General features: G+C 43.3%; 1 protein-coding gene and 2 non-coding genes across 9 annotated transcripts in view; 1 reads left to right on the top strand and 2 right to left on the bottom strand.

The window, feature by feature from the left end:
• Positions 1–18,840, top strand: part of LOC136872018 (uncharacterized) — an 811,539-nt gene that overhangs the window by 183,363 nt on the left and 609,336 nt on the right. The window lies entirely within an intron of this gene.
• Positions 6,453–6,525, bottom strand: TRNAA-AGC (transfer RNA alanine (anticodon AGC)). The gene has a single exon. It is a non-coding gene; the product is annotated as a tRNA-Ala (tRNA).
• On the bottom strand, positions 13,624–13,696 carry TRNAA-AGC (transfer RNA alanine (anticodon AGC)). Its single transcript has one exon. It is a non-coding gene; the product is annotated as a tRNA-Ala (tRNA).

Below are 18,840 nucleotides of genomic sequence, written 5' to 3'. Positions count from 1 at the left end.
CCCACTGTCGGCAGCCCTGAAGATGGTTTTCCATGGTTTTCCATTTTCACACCAGGCAAATGCTGGTGCTGTACCTTAATTAGGGCACGGCTGCTTCCTTCCACTTCCTACGCCTTTCCTATCCCATCGTCGCCATAATACATATCTGTGTCTGTGCGACGTAAAGCAAATAGCAAACAAAAAAAATCAAATGTGAGGCTTCTTCCATTATCCGGGAAAAGTTATTTCATAAGCTTGCATTCGGGAGGTGGTGGGTGGAATCCCACCGTGGGCAGCCCTGAAGATGGTTTCCCATTTTCACACCAGGCATATGTTGGTGCTGTACCTTAGTCGCTACGGCCCTTCACCTTGCCATTCCTAGCCCTCTCCCATTCTTGCGTCGACAAAAACCTTCAATGTGTTAGTGCGAGGTTAAGCTACTAGCAAAAATAATAATAATAATCATAATAATAATAATACCGAGCTCGATAGCTGCAGTCGCTTAAGTGCGGCCAGTATCCAGTATTCAGGAGATAGTGAGTTCGAACCCCACTGTCGGCAGCCCTGAAGATGGTTTTTCGTGGTTTCCCATTTTCACACCAGGAAAATGCTGGGGCTGTACCTTAATTAAGGTCGCGGTCGCTTCCTTCTCAGTCCTAGCCCTTTCCTGTCCCATCGTCGCCATAAGACCTATCTGTGACGGTGCGACGTAAAGCCAATAGCAATAACTAGCAAAACATAAAAATTAAAAAAAGTCTTGACTCTCTGAGGCTATGCTCTACATTATATGGGCTGATTGGAGCGTATTTAAAATTGTAGAATAATACTTTCCTGTCTGCTGCAAAGCCTTCATTTTTAAATTTACTAAATGTATTTTTTTATTTGACAATATTGTAGATCTAACTTAATTTGGCATCTTGAAGGTAACAAGCTCACGAGACAAGAATAGAATACTGAGTGACCAGGCTGGCTGATGCTTTGCTGTAAAGTGATGGATTAATATGCCAATAATCTTCTTTATCTGACCGAAACGAATGTTTGCTATTGTTCGAGTTACAACCATATACTTTTAAATCTCTCTTTGTCTTCTCAAAAAATTAACCTTCAGAAACTATTTTTGTATCGACTGATAACTTAATCTGCACTGCCATACTTGCTGTCACTGGAAATGAGAAAGGTTCCGTCTGTCTTTACTGCAGAAGAAAATATAACCGAATATTGCATTAACACTACTAAATATGGAATAATATTTATTGCCCATAGTTATATGTCATAAACCCAGAAATGTGTAAAATATGAATGTGCATAATTCACCTCTGTGACGTAGTGGTTGATATGATTAGCTGCCATGCACTCTGAGGCCCGGGTTCGATTCCTGACTCTGTCACGTAATTTGAAAAGTGGTACGAGGGCTGGAACTGGGTTCACTCATCCTCGGGAGTTCAAAGGAGTAGATGGGTTTTCCGTGGTGTCCCACTTATCCTCCAGGCAAATGCACGGATGCCACGGCCGCTTCCTTCCCTCTTCCTTGCCTATCCTTTCCGATTTTCCTATCCTCGCACAAGGCCCCTGTTCAGCATAGCAGGTGAGGCTGTCTGGGCGAGGTACTGGTCATCTTCCCCAGTTTCCAATAATACTGCCTTGAGGAATTCCCCTCTTAATTTTTACAGGGACAGATAAAGCTTCACCTACTCTAATTATCTGAGTCCTATTTTCTAGAAACAGAGCCACCCATTCAGTCACTCTTTTTTCTAGTCCAATTGCACTCATTTTTGCCAGTAGTCTCCCATGATCTCATCATCATCATCATCATCTGTTTACCCTCCAGGGTCGGCTTTTCCCTCGGACACCGCGAGGGATCCCACCTCTACCGCGCAGTGTCCTGGAGCTTCAGACTCTTGGTCGGGGATACAACTGGGGAGTGTGACCAGTACCTCGCCCAGGCGGCCTCACCTGCTATGCTGAACAGGGGCCTTGTGGAGGGATGGGAAGATTGGAAGGGATAGGCAAGGAAGAGTGAAGGAAGCGGCCGTTGCCTTATGTTAGGTACCATCCCGGCATTCGCCTGGAGGAGAAGTGGGAAACCACGGAAAACCACTTCCAGGATGGCTGAGGTGGGAATCGAACCCACCTCTACTCAGTTGACCTCCCGAGGCTGAGTGGACCCCGTTCCAGCCCTCATACCACTTTTCAAATTTCGTGGCAGAGCCGGGAATCGAACCCGGGCCTCCGGGGGTGGCAGCTAATCACGCTAACCACTACACCACAGAGGCGGACCTCCCATGATCTACCCTATCAAATGCCTTAGATAAGTCAATCGCAATACAGTATCCCCGATCGAAGGACTGACTCTTCAGAACCCTACCCATGAGGCGGTAGAGGTGGGATCCCTCGCTGAGTCCAAGAGAAAACCAAACCTGGACGGTAAAGCGATTAAATAATAATAATAATAATAATAATAATAATAATAATAATAATAATAATAATAATAATAATAATTTTTCTCTGTAATCTCCTGGTTGTATAATACAGACTTTTTATATTACATTCTATTCTATGTTCATAATTTGCATCATAACTATACTGCATCATTCGCTATCTTGCTGGGCTGAGTGGCTCAGACGGTTAAGGCGCTGGCCTTCTAACCCCAACCTGGCAGGTTCGATCCTGGCTCAGTCCGGTGGTATTTAAAGGTGCTCAAATACGACAGCCCCGTGTCGGTAGATTTTCTGGCACGTAAAAGAACTCCTGCGGGACTAAATTCCGGCACCTCGGCGTCTCCGAAGACTTAAAAATTAGCTAGTGGGACGTAAAGCAAATAACATTATTATTATTCCCTATCTTTTCCATTTTTTAAATTTTTAATAGCTTCGTAGAACATGTTCACAACTCTGATGGCTTCTAAATCATCACTCACTGTTGGCATAGGTACTTCTTAGTCACTGTGGCACTTGTTCTTCACTTCGCTTACAATGTCGTCATCTGTTTGTGCCTTCTCTGAAACTAGTCTATTTTTCCATACTTTTATAATCACGCAGATTCAGAATATCACAGTCTATTTTTCGCGGCAATGCAGATAATGGCAAATTATCATCACTGTCACCGATATGACCATCACATTCAGAATGTTCAAGTGACGATAGAGATCTTAAAATGCTTTCGTTCTTAGAACATCGTAATGCAAAGTGAGATTTAAAATGACGTTATACAGTATATCAGGTAGACTCACATCTTAGTCGTGTTACACAAGGTGGCCTTTGCTGCCGAGACTGTTGTTTACAGCGCACCACGTCTTCTTAAAGGCTACAAAGTCTGTCGGAGTCTTATCCTCGGCTTTGACAAAGTAAAAGTGACTCAGGTTTGGGCGATTCTAATAATCATCATAATCATCATCATCTGTTTACCCTCCAGGTTCGGCTTTTCCCTCGGACTCAGCGAGGGATCCCACCTCTACCGCCTCAAGGGCAGTGTCCTGGAGCTTCAGATTCTTGGTCGAGGGATACAACTGGGGAGAATGACCAGTACCTCGCCCAGGCGGCCTCACCTGCTATGCTGAACAGGGGTCTTGTAGAGGGATGGGAGGATTGGAAGGAATAGACAAGGAAGAGAGAAGGAAGCAGCCGTGGCCTTAAGTTAGGTACCATCCCGGCATTCGCCTGGAGGAGAAGTGGGAAACCACGGAAAACCACTTCGAGGATGGCTGAGGTGGGAATCGAACCCACCTCTACTCAGTTGACCTCCCGAGGCTGAGTGGACCCCGTTCCAGCCCTCGTACCACTTTTCAAATTTTCGTGGTAGAGCCGGGAATCGAACCCGGACCTCCGGGGGTGGCAGCTAATCACGCTAACCACTACACCACAGAGGCGGACGATTCTAATTATGCCATTCCTTACACTGCCAGTCACTGTTATGAACAGTGTGAAAATGTCGCTTATAGGGCAGTGGGCTTGGCAGACTGATAGATAAGCAATAGCAACGTCTGACTCGGCGAGAAAGCAACGGAAAATGACTTTACTCCTCAATTTCTAAGCATGCCTTTTCAGAGACGGGTAGATGGCTGAGCTGTTGAGAATCCAACCAGCTTTCGGGTTGACAACTCAACAAACAAACAAACAAACAAGCAAGCAAACAAACAAACAAACAAACAAACAAACAAACAAACAAACAAACAAACAAACAAACAAACAAACAAACAAACAAACAAGGCGGAAAACACTCTCTTATGAGAAAAATACCTGATGCTATAGACAAAGTGTTGCTGAAATCGATGTCGCTGTAAAAATCCCATTGTATTTTGTAAATTGTGTGTTAGTTCCAATCAGGGCCGTATTTAAAATTTTTGTCGCACCGGGCCATTAACAATCGACCCACTCCACTCCCACTGAAACTGCCGGTGTATTTACAAAAATAAACAAAAGGAGGAAAATGAAATAAGTAATGAAAGTCAAATTAAAAACATTGAAGAAGAAGAAATACAACACTTCGTAAGTCAATAAAGCTGTGTTTGATTTCTCTCATCAATATGAGGTCACTGCCAAAGAAGTTTCCTTCGCACTTCCTTTTCGGCAAGGGCATCAGACATCAGACATCGATTCCCACCTCAACCATCCTGGAAGTGGTTTTTCGTGGTTTTCCACTATTCCTCGACGCAAATGCCGGGATGGTACCAAACTTAAGGCCACACCGCTTCCTTCCCTCCTCCTTCCCTATATCTTCCAATCTTCCCATCCCTTCACATGGCCCCTGTTCAACATAGCAGGAGAGGCCACCTGGGCGAAGTACTGGTCCTCCTCCCCAACTGTATCAACCCGACCCAAAGTCTCACGCTCCAGAACACTGCGCTTGAGGCGGTAGAGGTGGGAAACCTGGCTGAGTCCAAGGGAGAAACCAACCCTGGACGGTAAACGGATTAAATGGATTAAGAAAGAATATTATTATTATTATTATTATTATTATTATTATTATTATTATTATTATTATTATTATTGCTGTAGTCCTGCTCTGTGGTGTAGTGGTTAGCGTGATTAGCTGCCACCCCCGGAGGCCCGGGTTCGATTCCCGGCTCTGCCACGAAAATTTGAAAAGTGGTACGAGGGCTGGAACGGGGTCCACTCAGCCTCTGGAGGTCAACTGAGTAGAGGTGGGTTCGATTCCCACCTCAGCCATCCTGGAAGAGGTTTTCCGTGGTTTCCCACTTCTCCTCCAGGCGAATGCCGGGATGGTACCTAACATAAGGCCACGACCGCTTCCTTCCTTCTTCCTTGCCTATCCCTTCCAATCTTCCCCATCCCTCCACATGGCCCCTGTTCAGCATAGCAGGTGAGGCCGCCTGGGGGAGGTACTGGTCATTCTCCCCAGTTGTATCCCCGACCAACAGTCCGAAGCTTCGGGACACTGCCTTTGAGGCGGTAGAGGTGGGATCCCTCGCTAAGTCCGAGGGAAAAGCCGACCCTGGAGGGTAAACAGATGATGATGATGATGATGATGAATGAAAGTCAAATTAAAAACATGAAGAGGAAGAAATACACAGAAATACAACACTTCGTAAGTCAATAAAGCTGTGGTTGATTTCTCTCATCATTATGAGGTCACTGCCAAAGAAGTTTCCTTCGCACTTCCTTTTCGGCAAGGGCATCAGACATCAGACATCGATTCCCACCTCAACCATCCTGGAAGTGGTTTTTCGTGGTTTCCCACTACTCCTCGACGCAAATGTTGGGGTGGTACCAAACTTAAGGCCACGCCGCTTCCTACCCTCCTCCTTCCCTATCCCTTCCAATCTTCCCATCCCTCCACATGGCGCCTGTTCAACATAGCAGGTGAGGCCACCTGGGCGAGGTACTGGTCCTCCTTCCCAACTGTATCAACCCGACCCAAAGTCTCACGCTCCAGGACATTGCGCTTGAGGCGGTAGAGGTGGGTAACCTGGCTGAGTCCAAGGGAGAAACCAACCCTGGAGTGTAAACGGATTAAATGAATGGATTAAGAAAGAAAATTATTATTATTATTATTATTATTATTATTATTATTATTATTATTATTATTATTATTATTATTATTATTATTATTATTATTATTATTATTATTGCTGTAGAGTGCAACCTCGCTGTCTAGGGCTAGCGGGTCTGCTTTTTCCGCAGGCCCCGGGTTCCTTTTCCGGCCAGGTCAGTTATTTTTACATCTACCTGAGGCTTTGTTCGAGATCTACAGTACTCAGCTTACGTGATTACAATTTAAGAGCCATTTGATGGTGAGATGGAGACCCCGGTGTAGAAAACCAAGAATAAGGACCGCGAGGATTCGTCGCACTGACCATGCGTCACTTGGTAAATTGCGGCCTTTCGGATGGAGCAGCGGTCGCTTGGTAGGCCAAGGCCTGTCAGGGCTGTAGGTTTATTATTATAGGAGTTTGGTTGTTACAAGTATCGATAACTCTATGTTAAGTAAACGAACAGATCCAAAGAAAAAATTTCTGGAGGCGCCGGGTATCGATCCCGGTACCTCTCACATGCTAAGCGAGCGCTCTACCATCTGAGCTACGCCCCCAGTTACAAGTGCTACATTTCTGCAGCAGAATCAAATACACACCAACTTTCGTGGACCCAAGAGTTGTTGGAACCACACCCAGATGGCGTACACACTGGTCCTGGTTGAAACTGAGTCGACCTGCTTTTTACTTTCTCCTAGTGGCCCCTCGTACTTGAGCTCTCCAGAACAGCGACAACGCCATTATTAGAAAAGAAATCTCTGATCGCTCTAGCTATTTAGGGTGTGTTATAGATATAACTTCCCTCTCAGTACTTCTACAGTTTCTGTTAACGCCAACGTGCCGGATATATTTTACGTACCAGTAAATCTATTGGCACGAGGTTGGCGTATTTGAGTACTTTCAGATGCCAACGGATTGATCCGCGTCCGAACTCACCAACTTGCCACCCAGGCCTATCAAAACGGAACTCCTACGGGACAATATTTCACGGCACCCCGACGGCTCAAACCCCGGCACGCTAGTTAAAATAATAATATTATTTCTTTCTTCTTTCTTTCATAATCTGTATACCCTCTAGTGTAGGTTTTCCCTTCGGACTCAGCAAGGGATCCCATCTCTACCGCCTCAAGGGCAATGTCGTGGAGCGCGAGACTTCCGGTCGGGGATACAACTGGGAGGAGGACCCGTACCTCGCCCAGGCGGCCCCATCTTCTATGCTGAACAGGGGCCTTGTGGAGGCGATGGGAAGATTGGAAGGGACAGGGAAGAAAGCGGTCGTGACCTTAAGTTAGGTACCATCCCAGCATTTGCCTGGAGCAGAAGTGGGGAAACCGCGGAAAACCACTTTGAGGATGACTGAGGAGGGAATCGAACCCACCTCTACTCATTTGACCTACCGAGGCTGAGTGGACCCCGTTCCAGCCCTCGTAACACTTGTCAAATTTCGTGGCAGAGCCGGTAATCTTACCTGGGTCTCCAGGAGTGGCAGCTATTCACGCTAACCATTACACCGCACATCCTGATTATTATTATTATTAACATATTGTTTCGGCGTCTTAGGACCAGAGTTAAGCGTTATTAGTCTTTCTGGTTTTCCAGTACTCCGTAATTTTGGTGGAGAAGGCAGCCCTTCGCTCGTCGGACCGCTTTGCACCAGGTCGTCTTCTCGCTCTTTCCGGAAGATCCTTTATCCCGTGTACGCAGGTGCCTGAACCTACATTTTTCTTGAACCAGTGTCTCATAGTCACTAGTTAGATCCTCCTTCACTGCATTTTATCACCGAGTGGTACATTTCCAAGTCGCAAGAATTTTGTGAGGTAATCTGGTGTTAGGTATTCGAGACAGATGCTCATAAAATACACTGACTGACAGAGCAAATGCATCACCAAGAAGGAGTGGTCAGAACTTTATGCCAATTGCAGGGCAGACTGACGTCACTGAGGTATGCTCATGATGTGAAATGCGCCGCTGTGCTGCGCACGTAGCGAACGATAAATGGGACACGGCGTTGGCGAATGGCCCACTTCGTACCGTGATTTCTCAGCCGACAGTCATTGTAGAACGTGTTGTCGTGTGCCACAGGACACGTGTATAGCTAAGAATGCCAGGCCGCCGTCAACGGAGGCATTTCCAGCAGACAGACGACTTTACGAGGGGTATGGTGATCGGGCTGAGAAGGGCAGGTTGGTCGCTTCGTCAAATCGCAGCCGATACCCATAGGGATGTGTCCACGGTGCAGCGCCTGTGGCGAAGATGGTTGGCGCAGGGACATGTGGCACATGCGAGGGGTCCAGGCGCAGCCCGAGTGACGTCAGCACGCGAGGATCGGCGCATCCGCCGCCAAGCGGTGGCAGCCCCGCACGCCACGTCAACCGCCATTCTTCAGCATGTGCAAGACACCCTGGCTGTTCCAATATCGACCAGAACAATTTCCCGTCGATTGGTTGAAGGAGGCCTGCACTCCCGGCGTCCGCTCAGAAGACTACCATTGACTCCACAGCATAGACGTGCACGCCTGGCATGGTGCCGGGCTAGAGCGACTTGGATGAGGGAATGGCGGAACGTCGTGTTCTCCGATGAGTCACGCTTCTGTTCTGTCAGTGATAGTCACCGCAGACGAGTGTGGCGTCGGCGTGGAGAAAGGTGAAATCCGGCAGTAACTGTGGAGCGCCCTACCGCTAGACAACGCGGCATCATGGTTTGGGGCGCTATTGCGTATGATTCCACGTCGCCTCTAGTGCGTATTCAAGGCACGTTAAATGCCCACCGCTACGTGCAGCATGTGCTGCGGCCGGTGGCACTCCCGTACCTTCAGGGGCTGCCGAATGCTCTGTTTCAGCAGGATAATGCCCGCCCACACACTGCTCGCTTCTCCCAACAGGCTCTACGAGGTGTACAGATGCTTCCGTGGCCAGCGTACTCTCCGGATCTCTCACCAATCGAACACGTGTGGGATCTCATTGGACGCCGTTTGCAAACTCTGCCCCAGCCTCGTACGGACGACCAACTGTGGCAAATGGTTGACAGAGAATGGAGAACCATCCCTCAGGACACCATCCGCACTCGTATTGACTCTGTACCTCGACGTGTTTCTGCGTGCATCGCCGCTCGCGGTGGTCCTACATCCTACTGAGTCGATGCCGTGCGCATTGTGTAACCTGCATATCGGTTTGAAATAAACATCAATTATTCGTCCGTGCCGTCTCTGTTTTTTCCCCAACTTTCATCCCTTTCGAACCACTCCTCCTTGGTGTTGCATTGTCACTGTCAGTCATTGGATAAGACGGCCCTTCCTCATAAAAAGTAAGAGCTCTTGAACACAGTTCTGAATTTGACCTCAGGCGATATTTGCCCTCAGAATCATGTCCCTTTTCCAATGTATTATGTGTTTACTAAGAGTTGGCCTGGGTATTATTTTATATATATAATGGCGAGCAACCTTGAGTACTGCCAAACACAATCGGGTAAAGGAGTTTTGAAAAAAAATTGCATTCGCCTTTGCCTTCTGCTAGTCAAATCGAGAAGGGAATTATTCATTACAATGGTACACAGGAGTTGGACAAGGACCCATTCCTACTGCCAGTCAAAGTAGAAGTGGGGAGTACTGATTACAATAACAGACGCCCTTCTGCTGACAGTCACTATCGATTTGTAAAGCATTAATTACAGTGCAGACGTACCTTTTCTAGATCGCTACAAATCAACTTCAATGAACAAATATAGATCGGCATATGAAAGTGCATTCATGTTTACCTACATATATAGATTAACTGCTGCTAAACGCTGCGTCATATCGACAAACGGATCGTACGACAAGATGCCTCATTTATAGAGTTCGTGGTTTATAGCATTTAAAAATCAGTGGTTTAGCGTTTTGATTTTTAAATTTAGCGTTTTGTAGCATCTAAACTTCTCAAATTTAGCATTTTGTAGCAAATTGGTTAAAAATAGGCAAAATTTGCTAAATTGCACACACACAACAGTTGGGAGTAAAATCATGCTGTTTAATCACACATTGCTCGTCATGCAGTTTTGAATTCACTATGGAAAATAAGACAAACATCAACATAAGACTGCAAGAAGTATTAACGAACACACAGGAATATGCTTATTTTCAAATTTACAAACACAATTTCAAAGTGAAAAATACTATTCTGAACGTATTTATTTATCACAGTACAACACACCTACAAGGAAGAGGAATTTCAATGATGATTTAAGTACAACATGCCAATTATTTAAAAGGTGTCCTCCTTCATTTGAGACCGCCTATCAGTTACAATTATGTTGTACTTGCTAAAAAAACTCTACATCGACACTGTTCGTAGAGACCCAAATGCACAGAAGTGCTGCCAAGGCAAAGGAAAGCCTGCAAAACATTTTTTCTTCTTCAAGGTTTTGGTTGCAGAGTCGGCACATCAATATAGACCATCTGTATCCTTACATAAATATGTCCCGATTTGTGACTTTCGGCATGCTGTTTGATCGTCACTTCTCTTCGACCCATGACTAACAGACAATAAAATAAATCGCTACCGTACATTTAAACGGAACTACTACTCAACACCAATGTCAAGAATAACCAACTAAGATCAAGGGTCAACACACAAAGAGAATGAACGTGGTGCTTGAAAGTGTATTTGCTGTTTGATTGACTGGTCTTTGCAGTGCTCTTTAGCCAGTGAAAGAAATTCCACACATTGAATGATTTAACCCTTTGGCCTGCCATTACTTGTGAAAGGAAATATTCCCTTACATACTATTTATTTTTCGTCACTTTAACATAAATTTGATTAATCACATAGGCTACATAAGAATACACAAAGCAAAGTGAGCTTTTAGCTCGTCTATAGTAACAGGAAACCAATGTTTTTGTTCGTAAGTATTACTGGTTTCAAGGGAAGCAGATAAATTAGCAAGAAATGTAGAGGCATAGGTATTGGTTTCCTTAGTAACGTGATCCCAGAACTGTGGGTTTAGATATTCATTCCCTAAGTCCATTTCTCTCGGATTATTACCCAACCCCCTCCTCACTATAGAGTGAATTTCAAAAACTGGTTTAGATGTTACATTATTGTCAACAAGATCATAATTCCAAGTATCATTTTACTAGACTTCTCAACGGGTGAGTTGGCCGTGCGGTTATCAGCGCGCAGCTGTGAGCTTATCCAGGAGATAGTGGGTTCGAACCCCACTGTCGGCAGCCCTGAAGATGATTTTCCGTGGTTTCCCATTTTCACACTAGGCAAGTGCTGCGACTGTACCGTAATTAAGGCCACGGCCGCTTCCTTCCCATTCCTAGGCCTTTCCTGTCCCATCGTCGCCGTAAGACCTATCTGTGTCCGTGCGACGTAAAGCAAAAAAAAAAAGTAGACTTCTAACTCGCTCTTGTTGCATTCTGGTTTTGTCACGTAGTTTCAATTGGCACTCTCATCTCGGAATCACTTTCATCACTGTCATTTGAAGATGAATTTTCACTCTCCAGAGAATCTTTTCCACTTTCAACATCACTATTTTCAAGCCAGTTACGAATAAACTCATCCAATGCGCGCTTGGATGCCTCCATGATTGTTTACAACGAGAGGCAAAATAAGGTGCTTTTTATTTTCCGTATTTCAGCTCAGAGTTATTTACACAGAGAAAATAGCTTCAGGTATCATCTGACATCAATCGGTTAGGCTGCGAAACAAAGAGAATAAATCTCTCCGACGAGCTAACTGCGATAATGAACTTATAGATGTTCCGTGCACCAAGACGGAAGTGTCCGTCAAAGCATGTTACCGCTTTACGATCGCAGTGGGCGCCGTAATAATTATTTCTCTTGAAATAAATAACATTTATATCTTATTTTTTTTAAATGCATACTTTTTTAAAAATATATGTTTATTTCGTATAAAACTGAGAGTTTCGCATCTATTTCGCATAAATTGTATAATTTCGCATTTTGAACCAATTTCGCATTTTATCGCGAATTCGAAATCGCTAAAAACCACCCGTACGGGTCATATAAGATGAAGGCACACACACTGACAAAGTTTCGGCATATTTCGCATTTATCGCAAATGCTAAAAATCACAAACTCTACTCATTTAGCGGTCTAAATGGCTGGGACTATAATACTTTCTCGTATCTCATATATTTATGGGTAAGATTGAGTTAGAAACGTTGAATAGGGTGAAAGTTAAGTAAGGTTTTATCACATCGCATTAATTTCCAGATACTGCTGTGACAGTAACAAACATAGAATTTAGCTCACATATGGCTATTAAGCGGGCCAAACTTCGTGTAGAATTCGATGATCATATCTTTCCTATAAGTGATTCGAACTATCAATTATATGCGTAAAAAGTGTAAAATTTACGTACAATCGAGAAATAGAGACAAATCTAACGTAAAAGGGATAGAGATACGACAAAAAGTCATAGGACCAAAGTTATAGATCACTACAAATTGAACAGAGATTCTGCCATCCGTTTTGTTTTGTGAAGCGACTTACCGCTTAGCCACCAAATACCTCGTAAGGAAGGTGCGTCATTGAATTCGCCTCCATATTTCGATATTTTTCGGTGGTAAAAAATGAGAAGTTTTAACATCTCGTAATTTATCAGTCGGTTACGGGCTAAAATTTGTAATTTGTAATTTGTAATTTTGTAATTTTTCCAAATTTAAATTTCTTAGCTCGTCTGACAGATTGTGCGCCATTAAGATTTAGGGCAGGGGAAACGTTTAAGCCCATGAACCTATAGGTTATCGTTTTGGATAAATTTATCCGACAATGTTCTTATGCTGAGCCTCAAATTTGAAACTTCCAGCTTGGCCTTCTCAGCGAATTTTGAGAATTAACGATATTTCTAGGGATCCTGAAGTCATCACCTCCTCTGGTACCAAGTCTTAAGTTTCTAAGAAGCCAGACAGTGCCTCATTAATTTACGTCTATTTTCATTTTAATACCAGTATATATATACAGTATATATATAGATCGCTCCAAACCGACTTCCATTTATTCACGTAGATTATATTTCAACCCCTTCCCTAGGGGTTCTAGGGGCGTCTTGCTCCCACAGTATTTTTTCCAGATAGTAGGTAATATTTGTATGCCCCCACCCAAAAGGGGGCCAAACTTGTAATTTAAAAATATCCGAAGTGTCACTATTCATCTCTGCGACCCCGAAATATATGGATTCGAATCTATTTTTTCGATTATTTTTATATCACCCTACCTCATCCTCCATCCCAAAGGGGACTTTTTAAAAAATCTGAAATGTCACTATTCATTTCAGCGACCCCGAAAAGTGTGGATTCGACACTATTTTCGAACATTTTTATATATCACTCCCCCTCACCCCCACTCTGACTTAAAAAAAACAAAGAGTGTCACTATTCATCTCAGTGACCCCGAAAACTATGTATTCGGCACTATTTTCGATTAATTTTATATATAACCCCCCTGATCCCCCCTAAGGGTGCTAGGTATGGCTTACCCCCACAGTGCTCGTCTCCAGATAGTAAGTTATATATAAGTGTACCAAGTTTGGTTGATATTGTCCCAGTGGTTTAGGACGAGACGTGTGATTTACATACATACATTCATTTTTATATAATAGATGGTTGTTTCGAGGATCGATAACAAACGAACAGATCCGAAGTAAAATTCCTGGAGGCGCCGGGTATCGATCCCGGTACCTCTCACATGCTAAGCGAGCGCTCTACCATCTGAGCTACGCCCCCAGTCACAAGCATGAAGTTTCTAAGGCAACGTCAATTAAATACCAACTTTCGTGAACCCAAGAGATCTTGGAATCACGCCCAGATGGCGAACACACTGGTCTTGCTTGAAACTGAGTCGACCTGCTTTTACTTTCTCCTAGTGACCAAGAGCACCGTACGTACTTGGGCTCTTCAGGACAACGACAACGGTATTATTAGGGAAGACGTCTCTGATCGCTCTAGCGATTTAGGATGGGTTGTAGATTTAACATCCCACTCAGTACTTTCAAAGTTTCTGTTGACGCCGACGTGCCGAAGTTCTTTTACGTACCAGTGGACCTACTGATACGAGGCACCTTAAATACCATCGGGCTGATCCGAGACCGAGCTCACCAACTTGGGCTCAGCCACTGTCTCAGGCACTACCCCTGCCGAAAAAAGTAACTTCTACGGGGCAACATTTTCCGGCACCACCAGGCTCAGAATGCCGGGAAGCTAGTTAAAATTATTATTATTATTATTATTATTATTATTATTATTATTATTATTCCTCCCATGCGAACCATGTGACCTTGCCACGGTGGGGAGGTTTGCGTGTCCCAATGAAGCAGATAGCCGAGCCGAAGGTGCAACCATATCGGATGGGTATCTGTTGAGAGACCAGACTAAGGAATGATTCATCGAAAAGGGGGTAGCAGCCTCTCGGTAGTTACAAGGGCGGCAGTCTAGATGATTGACTGATACGGCCTTGTAATAATACTCAACATAGCTTAGCTGTGTTGATACTGCTACACGGCTGAAAGCAATGGGAAACTACAGCCGTAACTACCTCCCGAGGACATGCAGCTCTCTCTGTATGAATGATGTACTGATGATGACTTCCTCACGGGTAAAATATTCCGGAGGTAAACTAGTCACCCATTCGGATCTCCGGGTGGGGACTACACGAGAGGGAGCGATCATCAGGAAGATGGATACTGACATCCTGCGAGTCGGAGTGTGGAATGTTAGAAGTTTGAATCGTTGTGGTAAGTTAGAGAATCTGAAAAGGGAGATGGATAGACTAAAGTTAGATGTAGTTGGTATAAGTGAAGTACGTTGGCAGGAAGAACAGGATTTTTGGTCAGGCGACTACCGAATTATCAACACAAAATCAAACAGGGGAAATGCAGGAGTTGGTTTAATAATGAATAAGAAAATAGGGCAGCGGGTAAGCTACTATGACCAGCATAGTGAAATAATTATTGTCTTCAAGATAGACACCAAACCAATGCCCACCAAAATAGTGCAGGACTATATGCCTAATAGTTCAGCGGATGATGAGGAAATCGAAAGAACATATGAAGTGATAGAAGATTTAATACAATATGTAAAAGGTGACGAGAAACTACTGTAATTGTGATGGGAGACTGGAATGCAGTGGTAGGCCAAGGAAGAGAAGGTAATACAGTAGGAGAATTTGGATTGGGACAAAGCAACGAAGGAGGAAGTCGGCTGGTTGAATTCTGCACTGATCATAATTTAGTCCTTGCTGTGCCCTTTTCACGGCATGTGTGGCGGTACTCCTCTTGAACGACTGTTGCTCCGGCTGCTCCTGTAAATAAAAACATTTAAATATACGTACCGCTCACGTAGACTCCATCTCCTTGGGCGTGGTGTCGTCCCTCAGCTTTCCTCGAGTTCGTCGGGCCACACAAATTTAGGGTGAGGAAGTAAAATATCGGCGGGTCATCTAACTACAAATAACGGTACCCAAAGACTGAATTGAATTTAAATGAGCAAAAATATTATTAACAAAAGTGGGCAAAAAGGAAAGCAAAGCAGAATTTAAATGAATCGAAATAAATTGGAATGAAAATAAAGAAAATAACTGGAAGTAACAAAACTCAAGTCTTCCTGAAATCAAAATCTACCTTACATAAACTTGACTGGAGGTCACAACTTGAAATAACAATCATCACAATCGAACTAATGACTCCAATGTCCATTGACACTCCAATAAAAAGAATCAATGGTCTGCCAAGACTTGCCATTCACAGAAAATATCTCATGACTTACATTCCTACTGTAATTCAACTAAATGGGATTTTAAAAATTATTAATTAATTAATCAAATATTCTCAAATCGCAAATGGGTATCTTAAATTCATGATTCCAAATACTGATTGACTTGCCAATATGCCCAACTGTTAAATCAAAATTTATGTGAACACAATAAGTGGAACAGACAAGAAAAATCCATGAACACATCCCGTTATGCAGGACAATATCTCGTTATATTTATATAACTTTGCTACAACAAAAATAACTGGTGGCTAAACCAAAAAACATCATCAAGAACACAACATTTATTATGAACAAATAAATTCTTATATCATTATTCACCTCCTGTGATAGTTCTGGACACTCAAAACAAAATAAATTAGGCCAAGTGCCTCAGTTATTACATTTATCAAATGAACTCGCCCTTTTACAACATTAATTTTCTTTACACGGCCGCTGTCTACACTTGTACTGAGAATAACTAAATTGTGTTGTCCTCCCGTTAATGGAGGTAGTTTCCATCTTATTTAGTCAGTTTGCGGCGTTTATCACATAACCTTTTTCAATCAATCAATACTGATCTGCATTTAGGGCAGTCGCCCAGGTGGCAGATTCCCTATCTGTTGCTTTCCTAGCCTTTTCCGAAATGATTTCAAAGAAATTGGAAATTTATTGAACATCTCCCTTGGTAAGTTATTCCAATCCCTAACTCCCCTTCCTATAAATGAATATTTGCCCCAGTTTGTCCTCTTGAATTCCAACTTTATCTTCATATTGTCATCTTTCCTACTTTTATAGACGCCATTCAAACCTATTCGTCTACTAATGTCATTCCACGCCATCTCTCCACTGATAGCTCGGAACATACCACTTAGTCGAGCAGCTCTTCTTCTTTCTCTCAATTCTTCCCAACCCAAACATTGCAACATTTTTGTAACGGAAATCACCCAGAGCAAATCGAGCTGCTTTTCTTTGGATTTCTTCCAGTTCTTGAATCAGGTAATCCTGGTGAGGGTCCCATACACTGGAACCATACTCTAGTTGGGGTCTTACCAGAGACTTATATGCACTCTCCTTTACATCCTTACTACAACCCCTAAACACCCTCATAACCATGTGCAGAGATCGGTACCCTTTATTTACAATCCCATCTATGTGATTACCCCAGTGAAGATCTTTCCTTATATTAACACCTAGATACTTACAATGATCCCTGTTACCGTGTTTTTGCGGTAGGTAGAGGTGAAAGAAGGTGCGGGCTTGAACGGGTCTCAAACTACGGAATCAAAGTTAATGTAAAATTTAACAAGGTTATATTTTCTTTTCAAAATTAAGAAATAACAAGTACGGCAGGTACAGAGTAGCAAGGCAACAAAAGGTGCAATTACAGTATTTACAGTATTTGGGCTTCGAGCCCCGAATTCACACTTCTAGGGCAATTAGCCCAACTTTACTCCAAAATAAGTTTTACCAGAGGGGCAGAAAAACCCCATTCATGTTCAAGAGCACTTGCTCCAAATTACACAGAAAAGCCTCCTCGAGGCATACAACACTTAATTTTCAAGAAAGAGCCACACGCTCTCAAACTTTAAGCCTCTCAAAGGCCACACCAAACTCTACCTTCAAGTTGTCCTCTCAGGACATAGACACAGGGGTAACATACCCAACCTACTGAGGTCTATTAAATGAAAAAGTGTAATTACATGACCTCTAAAATAACAATTTGAGAGGAGGCGATCTGCACTCCTAATGTATTTGTTTTAAAACCTAATTTGGCTCTAGGCCACTGATGCAAGGGCTCATCCCATACTACAGAGGTGACTTTAGAAAAGAACAATTTACATTACATTAAGGAAGAATCGGTTGTGAGAAATAAGTTCACCTCAAAGCAATATGAGTGGGAGCTCGAGAGGGTTAAGCACTCTCTATCCCGAAATGCAGTTTAAAGATAGAATAGATACCAAGGGTCTTTACATTTTAAGGAAGGTTACATTATGGAAAAACATCGGACCCGCCCCGAGAGTTAAACTGCTGAGCTAGCAAAGAAAGAAGTTATTAATCGGCCATTACCTTGTTGTTGACCGCTGCTATGTACTTTACACACTGAAAGATGGAACAGAAGTGGCGCAGAGACCCAAAAATCAGCAGTTTATATACTCTCGCGGAAAGCTCAAGGCGTTTTAGGGAAGAAAACACCCGCCCACAATCACTTTATTGGTTAGGGATAAGCAGCATATTCAAGTTGGGGGAAAATACATCAGATTGGTCAGAAATTAATTAAAGAAATTCGGGATTGGCTAAATACAAAACAAGGGGAAAGAGAGGGGTATACAGCCAACTTAAACAATAACAGAAAGGAATTTAACAAGAAACAAACTTTTGAAATAAAAATTTCTCCAAAAAGCAGTTCTTTCACATGGCACTAGGGTGCACCATAGTAGTTTTTCAGTAGTGTCCTCTAGAAGAGAAAGTTCACACTTCTTACTACCGGCAAAACAAAAATACATCAAAAGTGACACAGTTCAAAAACTCCAAAATTTCCAAGTGGTGACATCTTCTGAGAAACTTGAAAATTAATACCGTCGATAAAGTTCGGACTTCCTCCAGCAGAGGAGTTTCAACTGGCGCAAATTTTAACTTAGCGGCGTGGAGGTGTACCGCCCGGTACAATCCCCAAAAGGAACTTTCACCCCATCAACGCAGTAATTAAAACTGAGAGGACTTTTCCTATTCGTGAAACTCACAACCTGACTTTTAGCCCCGTATATCAACATACCATTGCCTGCTGTCCATCTCACAATATTTTCGAGGTCACGTTGCAGTTGCTGACAATCTTGTAACTTATTTATCACTCTATAGAGAATAACATCATCCGCAAAAAGCCTTACCTCCGATTCCACTCCTTTACTCATATCGTTTATATATATAAGAAAACATAAAGGTCCGATAACACTGCCCTGAGGAACTCCCCTCTCAACTATTACAGGGTCAGACAAAGCTTCACCTACTCTAACTCTCTGAGATCTATTTTCTAGAAATATAGCAACCCATTCAGTCACTCTTTTGTCTAGTCCAATTGCACTCATTTTTTCCAGTAGTCTCCCATGATCCACCCTATCAAA

The sequence above is a fragment of the Anabrus simplex genome, chromosome 4 (genome assembly GCF_040414725.1).
Source record: "Anabrus simplex isolate iqAnaSimp1 chromosome 4, ASM4041472v1, whole genome shotgun sequence".
In the NCBI taxonomy this organism is placed as follows: Eukaryota; Metazoa; Arthropoda; class Insecta; order Orthoptera; family Tettigoniidae; genus Anabrus; species Anabrus simplex.
This window is presented reverse-complemented; position numbering and strand designations above follow the sequence as displayed.